The following is a 20,450-nucleotide window of genomic DNA, read 5'->3' on the forward strand; positions in this document are numbered from 1 at the left end:
ACCTGGGGGTGAGAGGTCGGTAGGTGATATTGGTATAAGAATATGAGGCCATATGTCTATCAATAGCACATCCTGTGGGAAGTTGGTACCCCGAGTCAAAAGCAATGTTGTTCTGTAACTGGAGGGAGGAAAATCAGTTGCTGTGTAATATAGTTTGTTTTTTTTCTTATGAAAAAGGAGGAATGTGGTGTAGTGCACCCTTCTGTGTGAATTGCCCCTTTAAGGGGATGTGTCCCTCCCACCTCTGTATTGCCCTTTTAAGATGGGCCATGATGATAAAAGGAAGCCCTGCGGGCACATGCGTTGGAACGGCTGCAGACTCCACAACAGGAGCACCTGAGTCCGTGTCTCATTCCAGGTGGGAGGCCAGGCCTGCATGCCCTGATGCCGTGGGACCTTCGTGCCAGCGGCCTGCACGGTCAGTTGCATGGCTGGCTGTGCCCCCACCCCCAAGGGTGCTGATGCCACATAGTACCAAGCGGGGGGCCTGCCGGATGTCCAGGGCAGGCCCCAACCCCCTCAGGCACTGGGCCTGTAACGTTTTGAGGTGACTAGCATTTGGGGTGCCTTCCGGATGTCCATGGCAGGCAACCCCTAACAGTGTCTTCCGATTGTTTCTGTGTCTGCAGCCATTAGACCTAGAACAGATACTGTGTCTGCAGTTATTATCCACAGATGGGTCAGTAGACCCAAGAAAAGTACTGGATCTGCAGCTTAGCCCTCGGGAATCATTACTTTCAGAGTAGGCACTGGAACTGGAGACAGCAGCAGGTCTGCAATCATTAGCCGGCGCAGGTATTAAATATACAGTCACTTACACCAGACTACGGTCGGTGTAGTGGCTGCCCAGCAGTTACTGCGTCTGCGAGCATTCCAGATCCTGCACTGTACCGTAAATGATCTTCGGAGCCGCTACTGTATCTACAATACCAACAACAGGCTGCTCTGTGTAATTTCAAAACCGGATGTTTAGGAAGTCACGTACTTACAATGTTTAATTTCAACACGTGATAAGTACAAAACAACAAATTAAAGCTTCAACGTGCTTTTCCAGAGGTTGCAAAAGGGCTCCTTTTACAAATATAACAACAAAGGGGTGAGCCCGTCTAAGTTAATGGACGCTAAAAGAAATGCATATAAAATTCACTACAAGACATAGATCGCATACACTCGCCTGATGCTACCTGGAATCAGGAAGTGAGCGTTTTATAAACAGAGCCCTTATATTGCTTTCATTATCAATCACACAATTAAAGTCCCTATGAGAGCATATTGCATTGTGTGTTTGTTTAAATATTTGCCGACACTTTCTACAATGCCTTTATGGTGTTATGACGCAAATCACGTATTTCTGTTAAGTGGTCGTGACGTTTCCACGCAGAACGGCTACGTGCTTAGGAAGAGAATCACGGAGGAAGGAGCACTCCATGCTGTGTACAGGCAGTGGCGTCATGCTCATCCTGGCGTTCCAGCAACTGCAAGCTGGAGCGCTGGACCAACGGCAGATGCGCGCGATTATCCCTGGACCCATCTGACCCCAAAAAACCTCTCATCTGGCGTGCATCCACAATGCTTGGTCGGCAGACCAAGTCAAAAGGGCACAGACACGGGACTTCATGTCCCAGGATGAACTAGCGCTGCGGCTCTCTTCTAGGAGCAGGGAGCCCTTTCCCTGTACCTCAGCACGGTTAGCATTCGAAAGATGCACTCTGCCAATTCAAATTTGGAGGACCCCTTTTTTTAATTTTATTTTTTTGCTTTCTTTTTATTTAGCAGAAGTCCTCTGGGCAACTTTGTGTTGTAACTCCACACGCAGCACATATCCCAGGGGGCACACGTCCCCCAAATCTCCACAGACCTGGGGACAAACGGCTTCCAGCCTCCCCTTTGATTGTGAAATGGGCCCTTCGACCTAACTTCCTCAGGATTTCTGGGTCCTTTATAAAGATGCGAGGTAGGCCAAACAGATGAAGTTAACACAAAGTTTATTGCAGACAAACCCCAGACCCCAGCAGATAACGTGCTCAACTGACAACCGTAGAATGTGGAACCCTGGACGTAGAGAACAGGCCAGGGCTACGTCCAAGGTTCCAATGCATTACATTACAACACTTATTCCCCTGCAGGGAATACAATAATAACAGCAAATAACAGAAACCCCAAGTGACACGATGTAGCCATCCTCATTCACACACTATGCGCCCCGGACCCAGACATGCACACAACTACTGCAAGGACAGTTCAAAACTCTGAACCCCACCATCATGTAATCCTTGAACCACAGGGAGCGTTCTTCTAGCGGGGCGACACATGCCGCCCCCACCGACGCTACTGGAAGGCATCGCTTCCCCCGACCTCAGGCACAAACTGGACCACATCTCTCTCCGGCTCAACCTGCCCATCATTCAACCCATCTCTGGGCATCACTCCACCCCCATATGCACGGGTACAAAAGGAATGACCCATGTCATCCAAACTACTGGGACTCACCTCCAACTCTCTCCTTAGCACAACCACACGCCTCGTGTTCCACCTGGAACCATCGTCCAACTCCACATAACCTCCTCCCACCTTTCCTATTCGACAATGCCAACTGCACGGCACCCTTCACAAACCTATTAAGCATTTCCACCATCTGTTGGCAGCGGGGTTACACAATGCATTTCTGTGGTGGCGAATCCCTAAACTTTTCATGAACTCCTGCATACACCTAGAAACAAACTGCACACCATTGTCTGTTACAATACCAGCTGGTACATCTTCCCTATCGAATACTTTGCTAAGGAATGCCACAACCTTTTCTGCTGTTAACTGTATCTAACGCGGTTGCCTGCACCCATTGCAAGGTGTAATCCACCAGAACCAATAAGAATCTAAGACCATTTCCCAACATGTCCACCGCTACCTTTGACCACACCTCTCCTGGGCAATCCACCGGATACACTAGTTGCACCCTGGGTGGTTTGCTTTTATCGTTCACTGCACATGCAACGCAATCATTCACAATCTCCTCTACCTCACCATCCATGCCAGGCCACCAATACGACTCCCTCAGTCTCCTCTTGGTTAATGATCTGCCCAAATGCCCCCTGTGTGCCAGAATTATTAACCTGCACCTCAAATTCCGAGGCGGTACCAACCTTTGACCTCTGGCAAAACCCCATAGCCCTTCCGATAATTAATTCCACACATGCTCGTATCCTTTGTCCAAATCTTTATCGATGCCTCCCACTATTCCACACTTGAGACCCACCTTAATTTTTTCCAAAGTAATGTCTGCGGCACACTCTTTGTCCCACACCTCTTTGTCAACAGCTGGAAACACACTTGCTACCCTAGTACATTCATCCCAACTCACTTGCTCATCCTTCCCTTCACCAACTGAGCTGGGTAAACGTGACAATCAGCAACAGCATTCCTAGTGCCTGGAATGTATTCCATCCTAAAGTTGTATTCCTGAATGTCAACCATCATTTGACGATCCTGGGGGAAGCATTGGATAAACCCTTGGTGGTCAAAACATAGACAAGGGGTTTGTGGTCAGTTTGTATAATGTACGGGATGCCCCACAAAAACGTCGTGAAATGCCTGGAAGCCCACACCGCAGCAATGCCTCCTTTTCAATCACTGCATACCTCCTTTGGGCATCTCTTAACACTCTCAAGGCAAATGCTATGGGATGATAGCTACCTTTATCCCACTGTTCAAGCACTGCCCCATCTCCCATCTCACTGGCATCTACAGTCAGTACCATTTTATTCTTAGGCGAGAACGTCCCGAAAGGTGGGGTGTGGTCTATGTCATCCTTCAGCCTCTCAAACTCCTCTTGACAACTCTCTGTCCACACAAAACGAACACTCTTCTTCAATAAGGCTCTCATATTCACTGTCTTCTCGGAATAAGAAGCAATAAACCTGCCATAGTATTGTCATAGCAAGGAAGGACCTGAGTTGCTCCTTATTTACAGGGGCAGGCGCATCCCTCATGACTTTCACTAGCCCCTCCTTGGGACATATACCCATCTTGTCTAGAGTGTGTCCCAAATAGGTTACACTCGACACTGCCACATGACACTTGACCCACTTCACCATCAGACCACTCCTTGAAAATCTTCATTACTCTCAGCACCCTGTCATGCTCGCCACGATCCTTTCCCCACACCAAGATATCATCTTGAAAGTACTCTACACCAGATATTCTGCATCAACCTTTGAAAAACCGTTGACGCTGAGGCCAAGCCAAAAGCAATCCGGCAGAAACGGTATGCCCCAAATGGCGTGACAAATGATGTCAACGGTCGTGAGTCCTCGTGCAACTCTATCTGGTGGTATGCTGACGATAAATCAAGAGTGGAGACACGTGGCCTTTCCCACATTGGCCAACAACTCGTTTATATTGGGTAAAGGGTGCCGGTCCACTCATATGTTGGTATTCAATTCCCATAAGTCCACGCACAGCCTCATGCCCCCATACACTTTATGCGCCAATACCACGGGTGCCAACCACTCTGAACTCTCTATCTCTTCAATGATAACAGATGCCTGGAGCTTGGTAAGTTCATCCTTTAACCCCTCCCGGGCCAATTAGGGGACGCTTCTCACCTTGTGCACACGGTACCGCACCACTTTTGAGAATTATTCTGTGTGAGAACCCTTTAAGCTTACCCAACTCTTCTGAGAATATAGTGGGGAAAGCCTCTCTGAGATACTCATCCGTTATCGCCCCCTCAATCAATTTGACCTCTCCTGTCCCTACACTCAGTATGGGCACAGGCTTCCCCTGGCGTATATTAATTTCTAGGACAGCTTGCTCATCCCAACCCAACAATGCATCACCTTTATGTGCAACGTATAATTTCCCTTGGGTGGTACGCCCCTCAAATTCAATTCTTGCCCACTTATAACCCAACACTGTAATGGGCACGTGACCATATGCGTAGGGATTTATGTCGGATGGTAGCAGAATGGACCCCTTCTTATCATAACTTGCTTTGTACAATTCTGGGGAAATCATGGTGTAAGGGGACCCCGTGTTCACCATCACTTGCACTTGCACACCGTTAACTGACAACATGGCCCACGGCCCTTTCTTTTTCTGCGCTTTTGTCACATTCAACACAACCTCTTCATGGGACCCCTTGCACCATGCGTCGTGTGCCATACCTCCATATAACCCACAACAGTCTCAGAACCCCCATCGGTTCCAACAACTTGACTGTTTGTCTATTCTCAGTGATGGTCTTGCACACTCGGGCAAAATGCCCCCTTCCTTTACATTTCCTGCATTCCGCATCCGTTGCTGGGCATTCTCTAGCACCTGTGGCATGCCCTTTCTAACCGCATTTCCTGCATGCTTCTCTCTGACCAAACGTCCCTTTGTTTTTTTTTAATTTCTTTATTAATTTTATTCAAACCAAACAACAATACAAACCAAACTCGCAGTGCAATTTGCAACAATTTCAATAAACACATTTAGTCTTTGGTCACTGCTCTCCCATTCCCACCCCCTTTATGAGCCTGTTTGTCCTTCGCATTCAGTATCTGTTTCGTGTGGCAGAGTTTCGCTGCCCTCGGATTCCGTTGGATCCGATACTCCTCCGAACATTTCCGCTAGCAATGATTTCCATGCCATCAGGGAGCCCACTTCCTCCTCCCCACTCATGCTGCTAGTCTCCTGCCATACCATCGTTTCAGCCTTCGCCCATTTCTGTAATTCTTTCCACCACACCTCCACCCGTGGTTTGTGGCACTTCTTCCACCCCATGGCTATTCTTCGTTTGGCAAGCACATAGGCCAAATCTTTCAATTTACTGACATGTTAAGTTTCGGTGATCTGGGGAAACCACCCAACAAGCAGGTCCAGACTGTATGACGAGCGTGACCCCTTTCTCTTCTAGTTTTTGTGCTACGTCACCCCAGAAGCATTCAATTACCGGGCAGGCCCAAAACATGTGTATCATGTCGGCGTTTTCCTCATTGCACTTAGGACACGCCTGGCGCCCAACATTTTTAAACTTAGATATCCTCAAAGGGGTCATGTACGCCCTGTGCGTTATATATAACTGTATTTGTTTAAATCTGGCATTTCTTGACACTTTCTTGTGGTATCCCAAGACACATTGCCACATCCCATCCTCCATAGGGGCTCCCGCTTCCGCTTCCCATTCCAATCTTAAGTGTACTGGGTCTTTCCCGACCTTAGACATCACCATCTCATACAATCTAGAGATCCCATGCCCCCCCTCTGATGTGTCATATATTGCCCCAATAATAGCATCTGGTTCCTCTGTCAAGATTGTTTCGGGCCACGTTTTGCGAATCTTCTGCACCATTCTGTGATACGTTACATATTGACCCGTATGTAATCCTGCTGCTTCCCCAAGTTCTCCAAAATCCCTTATGGTCCCCTCCTGCAAAATGTCCCCTAACGTGACCAGCCCCACCGTTTCCCAGTAGGTCCTGATAATCACCCTCAGTTGCTTATCTCCCCCCTCGCCAATGCAACCAACGGTATCTGCGGGGAGCACGGGACAGGGTTTTCCATCAGTCGACAGGCTCTACGCCACATTTTCCACCCAAATATCATCATCCCAGGGCGCCCTTTCATTTCCGATTCGGGTAACCAGATCATTTCCCTTAAGTAAAACGGAGTACAGTTTTGCCCAAACATTTAAGCATCGCTCCTCGTCCCATCATTGCTAGGGGCAGCTTCTCCCAGAACCTCATACATTTCCTGATTTTCTCAATGGCTATCTCGGTGTTGCACTGATGTTCCTCTTCCGCCGTCTGGTACACGTCTATCCCAAGGTAACGGAAAGAACTCACCGACCATGGTACTTGTAGCACCGGCAACCTCTCCACAAGGGTTCCCACATAGCCACTTAGTGGGAATATGCTGGATTTCTGGGGGTTCACCGCTATGCTGGATAACCTGGCATACCTCTCCATCACTTCCAAAATGTATTGTAGATTTTCATCTGGGTATTTTAGATATAGTAACAAATCGTCTGCATACAAGGATATTGAATGTCGCTCCCCTCCCACCTCAATACCTACCGTATCATATTGTTGCCTGAGGTATATTGCTAGAGGCTCCAGGGCTAGAATGTAAAGCATCGGGGACCAGGGGCACCCCTGTCTAGTGCCTCTGCTAAGTTGCCATCTCTCGGATATTACTGATTCTGTTCAAACTCTGGCCAATGGTTCATTGTATAGCATCTTAGCCCATTTAATATAACCCAGCCCTATTCCATATCCCCCCAGTGCCGCCAACAGCCATGGTCACTTAACCGAGTCAAAGGCTTTAACTGCGTCCAAGGACACAATCGCCATTTCGCCTTCACTGCTACACCCCCATTCAACCACAGATGGAGTCTCCTGTGGTTGTGAGTTATGTTCCTACTCGGGACATAGCCCGTTTGATCTGGATGAATTAATTTACCAATCACTCTCCGCAATCTGTTCGCTAAGACAGCTGTTAGTATCTTACTGTCCTGGTTCAGCATCGATAAGGGCCTGTAGGAGCCACAACTATGCCCTGGTTTATTGGGCTTCGGGTGCGGTACTATAATTGCTTCTCTGAGCGACTCCGGCAACCGTCCTACCTCAAATGCTTCGTTAAGCATTACTAGCATAGAGGGGAGCACTTCCTCCCTATATACTTTATAGAATTCACTAGGGAACCCATCTGCCCCCGGAGTTTTGCTAGTGGGCAACTGCTTCACTACCTCCTCCAATTCCTCCAAAGTAATTGGTGCATCCAGCTCTTCCCTCTCTTCTTAACTTATCTTGGGCAGTCCTATATCTCCCAGTGTTTCGGCTATCTCTTCCGGGCTGCTCCCCTCACTATCCTCATATAGCGCCTCATAATAGTCCGCAAATTCCTTGTTGACCCCATCTTAAGTATCCACTTCCTCGCCATCCCCTCTTGTTATAGCCCTGATCGGAGGTCTAGGGGTTTCAGTCTTGTATAACCAAGCTAGGAGCCGTCCCGTTTTATCCCCCCTGCATGCTGTCTTTCTATGTACTTTGTGTAATTGAGATTGCAGAGCCTTTCCCAGAGTTCCGCGCACTGCTGCTGTAATTTAAGTACTAGCTCCATACCTACATCGCCTCTCCCCAGTGCTTTTTCCAATTCCTCCTCTGCTGTATGCAAGTCATCTATTACTCCACCTTGCAACCCCCTTGACTTGGATATGGCAACCCCTCGCATCACCACCTTAAAGGCCTCCCATAGTGTTCCTGCCGAGTCAACACTGCCAGTATTCACCTCAAAGTAGTTAATGATCTCATCTCTCATGTCCTCCCTAAAGACTGGATCCCTAAGCGCCTCTGCACGGAGGCGCCACGTTGGAATCCGCGCTCTCAGGGGGCAATGTTGCCAACCGAGGATCAAGGGCGAGTGATCCGAGAGGACCCTCGCTTTATATTCTATATGATTGCACTCTGTCATCACATCTGGAGTGGCGTAGACATAGTCGAGTCTTGTATGCAGCTGCTGCGGGGCCGAATAGTGTGAGTACTGTATCAGTGGGATGTTTTATTCTCCAAACGTCTACTAGGCCGAAATCCTCTAGCAGCATCCGCAATATTCTGGCCGCTGGGGTAGGCCTATCAACCTTATCATCCGACCTGTCTATCTTCGGATTTATTACACAATTGAAATCCCCACCCCAAATCACTGCACTGCCCACACATGCACCCATGGTGGTGCACAGGGTTCTGAAGTATGCCGCCGTGTTATGGTTAGGGGCATACGTGTTCACAATACATATTTCTTTGTTTTCTATCAACCCCTTCAATATGACCATCGTCCCGTCAGTCTGCACTACTTCCCCAATTAACTTAAAGGTGACATGCGGCACCACCCAAACAAGCACTCCTCTAGCATGGGCAGAATATGATGAGCCCACCACTATACCTTTCCATTTTCTCCCAATTTGCTCTATCTTCTCTCGTGTCAGATGCGTTTCCTGTAGCAGAGCAATATCTATCTTTTGCCGTCTCGAATACAGCATGACCCTATTTCTCTTCAAATAACTGTTAAGTCCTCTGACATTCTTAAGCTCCCCCATTGTTCGTTAATACTTCCCCTTCTTACATCAGGCCAGTCCTCCCTGCCCGCACAAAAACAGTCCCTTCTCAATAGTCCGCATAGGCTCATAAAACTAAAACTCCCCATAACTATATACACCCTCAACTCCCAGCTTCCCTCCCCTCCTCCCATCCGTCCCTCCCCTTCCAAAACCCTCCCCAACTGCTGCCCAGCTCCATTCCTGGATCTCAGGCACCCCCACATCTAGCCCTGCCTAGCACAAACTTCTACACAGGGCCCAGTAGGGTGAAGCCGCCCTAACGGCCTCTGAACTAATAATCTATCGGGGTGGATAGCTTCTATCTTGATGCTCCTATATCTAATTTATGCGCTGAATGCTGATGCTGCACCGTTACCAATTACATTTGCTCCCACTATATTCCAGTCCATGCCGAGCACCAGGCTCGAATGTTATTCAGCGTTAATCCTGTCCTACATTTCAAGTATATTCGGGATCACCCTCCCACTTACGCCCTCAGTGTCCATGTTACAAGTTCTTATTCGTCCTGCTCCCGCCGGTCCCGATCCACTTCCTGTTCCGGGCAACCCTGCAGGTCCAGCCATTTCACAGCGTCCTCCGGAGTATATATAAAAAAAAAAAAACGCTCTGTCTTTGTGAAACACTTTCAATCTTGCCGGATACAGAAGCATGTACTTAATGCCTGCTGCTCTCAACCTCCTTTTGACAGCCACGTAACAGTATCTTTGCCTCTGCACCAGCATCGTATAGTCCGGGTATGCTGTGATGTTGGTGGATGCTCTCTCTATCGTACCGCCCTTGCGAAAATATTCCAATATCTTCTCCCTGTCTCTATAGTTCAGGATCCTTGCGATGAACGGTCTCGGCGGGGCCCCAGGTCGAGGTTTTCTCATAAGGGCACGATGTGCCCGCTCCACCGTGAACCCCTGCGAAAGTTTGTCTGCTCCGATCCCCTGAAGGATCATGTTCTCCACGTAGTTTGAGGGGTCTTGGCCGTCCTCTCCCTCCGGCAGGCCGACCACTCGGATATTATTCCTTCTCGCCCTTCCGTCCGCTTCTTCCACTCGATTCTCCAGGTTAGCGACCTGCTGTTTTAGCACATGAACTTCCTTTGCGTTGTTCGTGCTGACTTCTTTTGTAATCTTCACCTCACTTTCCAGACCACTAGTTCTCTCCGCCAGCGCCCTGACATCTTGTCGTAGCAGGGTAAGTTCTGTTCTGTAAGGATATTTGGCGTGTTACAGCACAGAGTACAGCACTACTGCACAGGTAGCATTTTTATGCAGCACCACTACATGGGTGTGGTGCATTGCTATATGTGTTGCCAGAGTAACATGGACATATAGGTAAAGACAGGCTATTCAGTCAAAAACGATTTTTACATATAAGATGCAAATCCATTTTTACAGTTAAAAGCACACATCTGAACATTCAAAATGCACACTATTTTTCACCTGAAATGCCTATGTTGCAAGAGACACATATGAAAATAACTAACCTTATTAATAACTAACCTGACTAATAAAACTTCATTTAACATAATCCACTAATAAAAATGTGTCTCCACTGCAGAATTAGGCCTACTCTGAAAGTGAACTTTTAAACACATTCATTTTTTTCTCTGCTGCTCTGTCCACATAACTACAGGAAGCAAAGAGCTCGAAGGAACAGGAAATCACTTTGTTACAATTGCCACTGTAGAAGTGAGCTATTGTGTAGTGAGGGAGGAGATGACATGATTGATTCTGATTGGAGCAGCGTCATAGCAAGTATCATGCTAGAGGCTGTGATTAGAACTTTGCTGGAGAAGCTTGAGAAGAGGGGGGAGGCAGGCGACATCTGGCAGAGCTGGGAGAAGGATCTATTTTCTGGCTGGGGCATTCCTGCTGCAAAAGCTGAGAGTTCCAGGCAATAACCCCAGTTTGAGAACGGCAGACGCTTGTTCTCACTGGGGTTGATTTTCAAGGGAGCCAAACTTAGAAAGAGAATAGCCGGAGGAAACTCATGCTGAACAGATAAGGTAATTATAGAAGCGAGTGGGAGCTGTGCGAAAGTGTGCGAAACTGTTCAGTCAGTGTATTAAAGGGAGTCTCAGTCTCTTATCAGCATATTTAATGTTACCAATTGAATATATTCTCGCAGCTCTCTGTTCATTTTATCACAAATAATGTTGTAACATTTCATTTATTTCTGTAAAAAAAGTTAAATTGTGTTTAAAAGAAGTTTCTATAATACAAAAATATTTGAAAACAGGTAGCTAGTGTGTATTATTTCTCAATTTAATTTTGCATGGGGAAAGGTTTAAATGTGGGTAGATTTTTAAACAGTGCAATTGTCATTTTAAAGCAGATGTGTGCATGATTCTATTCAGTATGCACATTTGTGAGTGACTGTAGCATAGCCTGTTGGAGGTACATGAGTCAACGGGAAGAGAGACTCTGGATATAGTTCCCTACCGTATATAAGGTAGTGGAAATTACCACAAAAATACCACAATAGCCCATGGTGGCACACAACACTAACACTGAAACTGTGGTATCCCTAAAATGTAGGCCTGAGGTCTCTCTAGAGATCAAGAACAATTTAGATAAAAAACAAGGGATGTTGGATATTGGGGCCACGAATAAACCAACCACTATACCAACCAACCACGCAAACTACCGCTCATATCATCTAAATAGGTCTGAATTCTGAAATAATGCAATGTATTATTGTCATGTGTGACCCAATATGAATATAGAGAGTGATTATTGCTAAAGGTATTTTGGTGGTAAGAAAATACCGCAAAGCCCCAAATATCAACAAAATACCCAACAGTTCCCACTGCATCAATTTTGTTTTCTAGGGCTTTTCGTAGGTCCGCCATTGCCAAGCTCCATTTAGTGCTCAGTGCGGTTATAGCCTCTAGGATTTGCTGTTTATCCTCCTCTGGGGCTTCTTCAACAGGGGTCCCAGCCCCGCCTTGCGTCGATGTTGTAGTGGTCCTCTGCGTTTTCGCAAAGGCCTCCATTGTAGGTTGTTTGGTCTTAGCCCTCAATCCTTTTACCAACATAATGCCACCCTTTGCCCCTATCTGGCTCTGGCCCAGAGTGGTTGTTGCGACTTTCCAGTACTTCGATCGTCGGGATCTCCGCTTTCTGACTTCAAGTTGCTATGGCACTGAAGAGTGTCATTCAAGTGGGTTGCATCCTCCCACGTATCACTTCCATCCGTAGGTCCTGTCGGTCCAAGAATCCATAGCTACCTCCTGCAGTCCAGTTGCCTAGGTGCATGAAAGACCCCTTAGGTTGGGTGCCCCCACTGAGGTGTTACAGGCACTCTTATTTAGTGCAGTTGCAATGTCACCCAGTGCCGTTCAAAACATGCACTCAGATTACACTACTTTCGCATCCCATATCTTCCAAGCCGTATTCCATACAGTGTTAGGGTGTATCCACAACCAATGTCAGTGACAATCCACTGTACTGCTCCTCACGGATGTATTCATGTGACTGTCTATGGAGCCTGGTGCTGTTATGATCCACCTGCAGCAGCACTGTGGCTGTCGTGGTTTGTGGCGCCTTCCCCCTCGCCCATCCGAACTGCTCTACAAAGAAGAGTGTGTCTGACTGCAGCGGCTCCTGCACTGCCAAGCCCTGCAGTCTATTATGTCTACGGCGCCTTCCGACGCCCGCCCAGCTTGCAACGGTAGATGTCTCACCGTCCGCGTTGCAAGGGCTACCTATCCATAAGCACCTTCAGCTTGCTCGGCACCGCTGCCCTTTCCCTGTACAGCACTTATGTGCCGGCACAATGCATGTGGGATGCAGCCGAGTGCCGATCTGTACACAGAAAAAGGTTATGGACCCCGCCGGCGGTCCAGAAATGCTGCTTCCCTCGAGCGGGACGCGGCTGCTTTCGCTTGTGAGTGCGAGCCGTCACGGTTCGCCGAGCTTGTTGCAGCGAGCTTGCAACAGTAACAAGCCGCTCCTGCCTTCCAGTCCGGGAGCGGCAGATTGGTAACACGGCCTCCTCGGGGAACTCAAGATTTGTTGTCCAGGCAGTCGTCCGCAGTCCGTGTTAGTCCCATGGAGTCAATTTCACTTCTCGTCTTCGCCAGCCTTCTCTTTGTTTGCCGCCATCTTGGCAACAAAGTGTCCTCACGGCCGCACCAGTTAGAGGGCCTCATCACGACTTCGGCGGTAACCCTTAAATCTGGCGGTAGCGCTATTACCGCCGGATTTAAGGGTCCGCCGAATCAGGGCTTTGGCGGATTTCTCCCCAGCTCTGAGCGGGGGGGAAATCCGCCAAAAATGTGCGCTATTACTGTCAGCGGGAAATCCGCCGGCGGTATTAGCGCGAAGATTCCCCATTGAGCCCAATGGGGAATGGGGCATTCCCGAATGGGCTCAGTGGGGAATGGGGACTTACATTACCGCCGAACTCGTGATCCGGCGCTATTAGCACCGGGGAGTTCGGCGCTAGGGCTAATACCGCCAGCGCTAATAGCGTTACTGTTACCGCCCAAGTCGTGATGAGGCCCTTTAAGTCTGCAGATCTCGCTTCCCCCAAACCCGACAGGCTCCTACGTCAGGATTATCATAGCCTTCAACTTCCGACGCTTGATCTTCAAGTTTCCAGACGCTCGCTATAATTTCAAAAGGTAACTGCAGCAAAACGAAGTCGGATCATCCGGAGCTCATCAAGAAGCACGTCCTCTCCCATGGCTAGTTAGCCATGCCCCCCAAACGTCCCTTTGTTGTCTCTGAGTTACCTCTTGGACTACTCAATGGCCCTTGCTATCTCAATTATCTTAGGGGAGGATTTTTTTCAATCCAAAGCCTCTCCCTCACCCTGGAGTCACTGGTCTTCATCATTACTTGGTCATGATGTAGTCATCCAGCACACCTGTCAATTTGCAAGAGGAAATGAGTGTCTGCAATGCAGTTATGCCATCTATTCCTTCACCTACAGCCTGAGTCCAGGAAATGAAGTGATATCTCTCCAAGACTACGTTTGGTCTCTTTCCGAACCACACCTCCAGTTTTTTTTAGTGCTGTCTCGTATGTCCTTACTGCACCCTCACTTCCTTCCCCTTCGCCATCTGTCGTGGCTCGCACCTCTTCACCAGGAAGGTGCCTGAATAGTCTCAGACCCTCTGTTTCTAGGCAGTTCAGCAGTGCTGCTTCCTTGTCGTCGTCACTTTACCTGGTACCACCTGCTGCTCTCAAATATACTTTGAAGGTATCCACCCAAAGATCCCAAGGAATGGGAGGATCTCCAGGTTTAGGAAGGAAGGCTGGGGGCAGCCGGGTGTTATTTTGCTGCATTTTGGAAGTGCTCTTTTGCACCTTCGTCACACCTGCTCCTTGCAATGCACAGCTGCTGTCACTGTTCTTTTGCTAGTCCCTCCTGTTGAGAGACCGTTGGAGCCAAGGCTCGCTGTCCCTCCCCCTAGAATTGTCACCACAAATTGTTCTCTCCCCTTTTCAGGTCTAGGGTGCGCCCCAAACACTGCACACGCATGCGCTGGCACCTTGACTAGCTGAGTGGCTATTTTTCCCGAAAGCTTGGATCCCTTCTTTGATCTTCGCTCGGCCCGTTCACTCCGCCCGGCCAAGGATGGGGTTGGTAGGTGACAGCTACATTCACTCCTGGTCCGCTACGCAGGCACTCTGTTGCTTTGGGCCAGCCCCCTTTGGCTCCTCCCTGGGAAATCTTTTCTCCCCTGCCTCTGGGCAAAGCAAAGCTCGGTACGCGCAGGAACGCTGCCTTACCTTCTCTTCCTCCCTGCCACCTTCAGTGTCGGGCAGGGGAAGTGCCAAATCCAGCTGTAGCTGCACCGCTGCCTCACGTTGCCGGAACCAGTCACCGGCAACCCCCGCAACTCATGGAGGGGCAGCCGGGCTGACGTGCAGGCGGGGCCTTCACGCCGATGGGCCACTTCTCTCCCCGCCGACATGGGAAACCACAGAGCTTCTACGCTGCTGGACTTCTTCTCCCCCTTCGCAGACACGCGGACAGCACACGTGGCTTCACGCAGGGTTTGCACTAAATCCTCGTTGCCAATGTAAAGATGCGAGGTAGGCCAAACAGATGGAGTTAACACAAAGTTTATTGCAGACAAACCCCGGTCCCCAGCAGGTAACTCGCTCAACTGACAACCATAGAATGTGGAACCCTGGATGTAGAGAACAGGCCAGGGCTACGTCCAAGGTTCCAAGGTTCCAATGCATTCAAATGCATTACATTACAACATCCTTCTGGCTGCATCCTCTTCAGGATCTCCATGGGCTGCACTGTTCCCTGCACAAGTCAGTTGGTCTCATAGGCTTTGGGTGCTCTTCCGCCAACTCGTTGCCAAATTAACATTCTCCTGGTCATAAGGTAATTAATGGATTGATTTTTTTTCAAGGGCCTTCGGTTTAGTCACCCTAATTGTGCTAGCGTCATCCAGACGTGGACCCCTTGCTCACTGTGTTCAGAGAGGCACAGCTCCACCTCACTGATGATGGCCAACAAGCTGAAACACGTGTATGGGGTTGCTGTTGGTACTCTTGTTCAGAAGGCAATTGCCATAGCATTTCGGTGCTGGACTGCCCATATGGGCGGGACAAAGACTGATATGCAAATGGATATTTCACATCTCTGAAAGGTACAGTGAGCTAAAATGTGGCTGCGTACTCTAGAGAGGGTACCATCCCATAGAACAGGCCATTATTTCCTTGCTCGATCTCATAGAGGGGCTCCCATAACTCATTTATTTATTACCATTTCAGACCAGGTTGGTAGAAAAGGAATGCTTCTTTATTAAGTCTTCGTTACAGATATAGATCAAATGTAGGAGGGAGGTAACAAGCATCCTTTTTTAGTTTCTGTCTTTCTGTGTACCAACCAGCACTCCAGGAATCCTCGGCACACTCAATTCCACTTGCAACATTCAATTCCAATACATTTCATGCAGCATCTCGGCTCACTGGACACATACATACACAGATCACTACAGAATGTGCCTTCAAGAACGGCTAATGATGGGAATAGTAATAACATACATTCTGTAAACCCTGTAATTCTGTGGTATGCTCTGATTTAGGCTCTTTTGCTAATGTCTTGCACGTCGTTCTGTCACTTGGTTGTCTGGTAAAGGCACCCACGGATCTCCTGGCTCTCAGAATCGCTCCATCACTGCCTCTGCTCGCAGATTTAGTGGTAATTAATTCACCGGCTCTTCATTGCTGGATCAACTATTTCTTTCTCAAAGTTAAATGATATGTTTTACCCTTTACAAGATGAATGGAATCTAGATCCTGCCTGAGCGGTCTTTCAAAAGGAACAATCTTTCTTGACCCCAAATGAGTGGCAATAAGTCGATTTAGTTCTAAATTCAGATCCATGTAGAATATTGGGATACATATCAAGGCTAGGACACGTTTGTGAAATGGAACTAGGTGAACAGGTATGATTGTCGCTAAGTGATAACGAAACAAAAATTTCCATATCTTTGATTGTAAATGAACTCAAGGTAGACTCCAAATTGAGAAAGTGGGCAGGGACCCCATATTCAGTTTACATACAAATGCGTGTAAATCTGCATTCATGGAAACAATGCCATAGTTCTAACATGGTGCAAAGGATGAGCCTAAAGACAGTGCCTTGGACTTTTCTGTGGTTAGAGCCAAATTTGACAAGTTTGCAATTATTGGTTGTGACCCCAGTTTGCATGTCGATTCTGTCTCAATAATCTAATCCTCATTTTGTTTCTGAAATCTTTTAATCCCTGCCGTCTCCTTTTCCATGTACATCTATTCATTTTTCCATAATACGTCCAATGGCGTCCTTTCTGATGGCTCCGTTTGAGGATCCTTTCTCTAAAAAAAGCACCTTAGGATTCACCTGCTTTAGATTGGTCATTTTACCTACTAGCCGATTAGTCATCATCAGAGTTCTTTGGTGTAGCGTGATTTTTAGATGATGGATGAATAGTGATCAAAGCCTTTTGCAAATGGGAATACTGTTCATTTCATAATACTTTTGATCTCTAATACTTTTTTGTATTTCACTCTATTGAAAAACACTTCAGTTTAGGGGTTTAAATGTAGATACTTAAAAAAATATTTCCCTTGAGCAAATTAAGCATAACCATGGTCTTTCACATGTAAATTGATGTTTCATGTAACAAAATGTCCCATTCCTGGTCAACATCAGGTTCAGAGTTATCCTGTGTAGGGAAAATGCCAGTTTTCTTAGCTAGATGTTTGGAAAATTCTGTGCAGAAGCCCACCAAAGGACGGTGAACAAAGGAACCAAACCTGGTTTGGCGCGCAGAGTAAAACACAAGAAAGACCTTTACAAAAAGAAATGGCAATAAACCCATCCGGAACCAAATAAAAATAAAAGGGGTCCAGCGGGTTACAGTTTGAGGCTACCACCATAGCCTCTAACGTTACGGAGTCTATTGTCATAGCTCGCGGTAGAATAAAAATGGTAGATACCACTGCCACCAGCCAAATCTTAGAGAAAGGGGAACGAAATAATGTTCCTTGAGAAACGGACAAAAAGGGATAACTATTAACCCTTCCACTACTCTATTGGAAGATAGGTTGTATTGGGTCTGTAGATTTAAAAAGTCTAGTAAAGTCAATGGCAACTTTACATGTCCTGGGAGACAGTAGTCAGTCCCAGAAAAAGGAGTTTAAAGTGGGAAGTCTGAAAAAGAAAACCCTGTAACACTGCACTTAAGGTGCTGTGCGACAAACAGTAAAATGATGATGCCTATGGAGTGTGTGAGACTCCATAGTCCATGAGCAAAAATGTACAACACACAGCCAAAACACATGTAAGAGTGGGGAAAAAGGTTCACACGCCTACCAGGTGAAAAAATAAATCCTAGAAATACAGCAAAGCTGCTGAGGGACTCAATAGGTAAGGGAAATTAGCAATTCTGGAGAATTCTCCCTAACACCCGTCCCCCCCAGGCTAAGGGACAGGAGGATTTAATCCACTCCTGGAGGAATCTCTTTACTCTAGTCTGTTACAATCATCCTAGAGAGACGATCAGCATTCTGGTGGTGACATCCTGACCAGTGCTCAATGGTGAAATCAAACCCTTGCAGGCAGATTGACCATTTTAGTAGTTTTGGGTTTTCCCCTTTATTTACATTAACCATCTCAAGGGTTGGTGGCCTGTCTGAATCACAAAAGTAGATCCATACAAGTATGGCCTAAACGTCTTCAGAGACCACACAATAGCAAAGCATTCATGCTCAATGGTTGCCCACCGTGTTTCTGGTTCCTTCAGCTTCCTGCTGATGAAGCAAATGGGGTTTTCCCTACCTTTCTCATCCAGTTGACTAAGGTCTGCACCTATACCTGGATTGGAGGCATCTGTCTGCACAATGAAGGGTTGGTGATAATCGGGAGCTCTTAGGACTGGAGCTTGACAAAGGGCTTTCTTCATGTTTTCAAAGGCTTGAGTGCATTCCTCATTCCATCTAACCTTTTTAGGGAATGTTGGAGAGGAGACTACATTCAAAGCAGAAGCTATGGTCCCATAGTTCTCGATAAAATTCCTGTAGTACCCGGTGAGACAGAGGAAGGTTCTCACCTGGGTTTGAGTAGTAGGGGTGGCCCAGTTTTGTACCGCTTGTACTTTGCTAGGCAATGGCCTTATTTCACCTCCTCATACCTCATGACTAAGGTAGACCACTTTGCTCTGACCAATTTGACATTTGCTTGCCTTTATGGTCAGATGGGCCTGCTCAAGAGCCTGCAATACATATCCCGAATGGTCAACATGTTCTTTCCAAGTAGGGCTGAACACTGCTATGTCATCCAAGTATGCCATGCAGAGGTCCTCCATCCCAATCAGAACTTGATTGACCATCCTTTGGAATGTAGCAGGTGCATTCTTTAATCCAAAAGGCATAACCGTAAACTGGTAGAGGCCTGCTGGGGTTGAAAATGCAGTTTTCTCCTTGGCATGGTCTGTCGGGGCTATTTGCCAATAGCCTGACGTCAGATCAAATGTACTGAGGTACTTGGCTGCACCAAGTTTATCCACCAGTTCATCTGTCCTTGGTAAAGGATGGGCATCAGTCTTTGTGACTGCATTTAGAGCTCTATAGTCCACACAGAATCTCGACTTCTTGGATTCTGCCTTTGGTACTAGATCAACTGGACTAGGCCAATTGACTGGTAGATGGCTCTATAACCCCGAGATAAAGCATCTTGTTGACCTCTTCCTTTATGCGGGTTCTTACATGGTCTGCCGTTCTGTAACCTCTGCTTTTCACAGGTAAACAGTCACCAGTTAGAATGTCATGCTGGCCCCAAGGGGTCAAGACTGGTGAAAGTGAAAACAGGGAGCCAAACTGATTTAACAGAAACTTGCACTCCTCCTGTTGTTCAGATGTCAGATTAGAAGAGAGATTAACTCTCTCTAATGGGGACTTACATTACCGCCGAACTCGTGATCCGGCGCTATTAGCACCGGGGAGTTCGGCGCTAGGGCTAATACCGCCAGCGCTAATAGCGTTACTGTTACCGCCCAAGTCGTGATGAGGCCCTTTAAGTCTGCAGATCTCGCTTCCCCCAAACCCGACAGGCTCCTACGTCAGGATTATCATAGCCTTCAACTTCCGACGCTTGATCTTCAAGTTTCCAGACGCTCGCTATAATTTCAAAAGGTAACTGCAGCAAAACGAAGTCGGATCATCCGGAGCTCATCAAGAAGCGCGTCCTCTCCCATGGCTAGTTAGCCATGCCCCCCAAACGTCCCTTTGTTGTCTCTGAGTTACCTCTTGGACTACTCAATGGCCCTTGCTATCTCAATTATCTTAGGGGAGGATTTTTTTCATTCCAAAGCCTCTCCCTCACCCTGGAGTCACTGGTCTTCATCATTACTTGGTCATGATGTAGTCATCCAGCACACCTGTCAATTTGCAAGAGGAAATGAGTGTCTGCAATGCAGTTATGCCATCTATTCCTTCACCTACAGCCTGAGTCCAGGAAATGAAGTGATATCTCTCCAAGACTACGTTTGGTCTCTTTCCGAACCACACCTCCAGTTTTTTTTAGTGCTGTCTCGTATGTCCTTACTGCACCCTCACTTCCTTCCCCTTCGCCATCTGTCGTGGCTCGCACCTCTTCACCAGGAAGGTGCCTGAATAGTCTCAGACCCTCTGTTTCTAGGCAGTTCAGCAGTGCTGCTTCCTTGTCGTCGTCACTTTACCTGGTACCACCTGCTGCTCTCAAATATACTTTGAAGGTATCCACCCAAAGATCCCAAGGAATGGGAGGATCTCCAGGTTTAGGAAGGAAGGCTGGGGGCAGCCGGGTGTTATTTTGCTGCATTTTGGAAGTGCTCTTTTGCACCTTCGTCACACCTGCTCCTTGCAAT

General features: G+C 47.6%; 1 protein-coding gene across 3 annotated transcripts in view; it reads right to left on the reverse strand.

Annotated features, from left to right (window-relative positions):
- Positions 1 to 20,450, reverse strand: part of CRADD (CASP2 and RIPK1 domain containing adaptor with death domain) — a 122,350-nt gene that overhangs the window by 86,437 nt on the left and 15,463 nt on the right. The window contains exon 1 of one of the 3 annotated variants that reach the window (XR_011303397.1): positions 1,175 to 1,199. The exons of 1 other annotated variant lie outside the window; for it this stretch is intronic. The gene's annotated coding sequence lies outside the window, so the exon portion shown is untranslated. Of the gene's footprint in view, positions 1 to 1,168; positions 1,200 to 20,450 lie in introns of those variants that run through there. One more of the 3 variants, XM_069648651.1, reaches the window with a different exon arrangement.

Source organism: Ambystoma mexicanum, chromosome 2q (genome assembly GCF_040938575.1).
Source record: "Ambystoma mexicanum isolate Mex_15411 chromosome 2q, UKY_AmexF1_1, whole genome shotgun sequence".
Classification (NCBI taxonomy): domain Eukaryota; kingdom Metazoa; phylum Chordata; class Amphibia; order Caudata; family Ambystomatidae; genus Ambystoma; species Ambystoma mexicanum.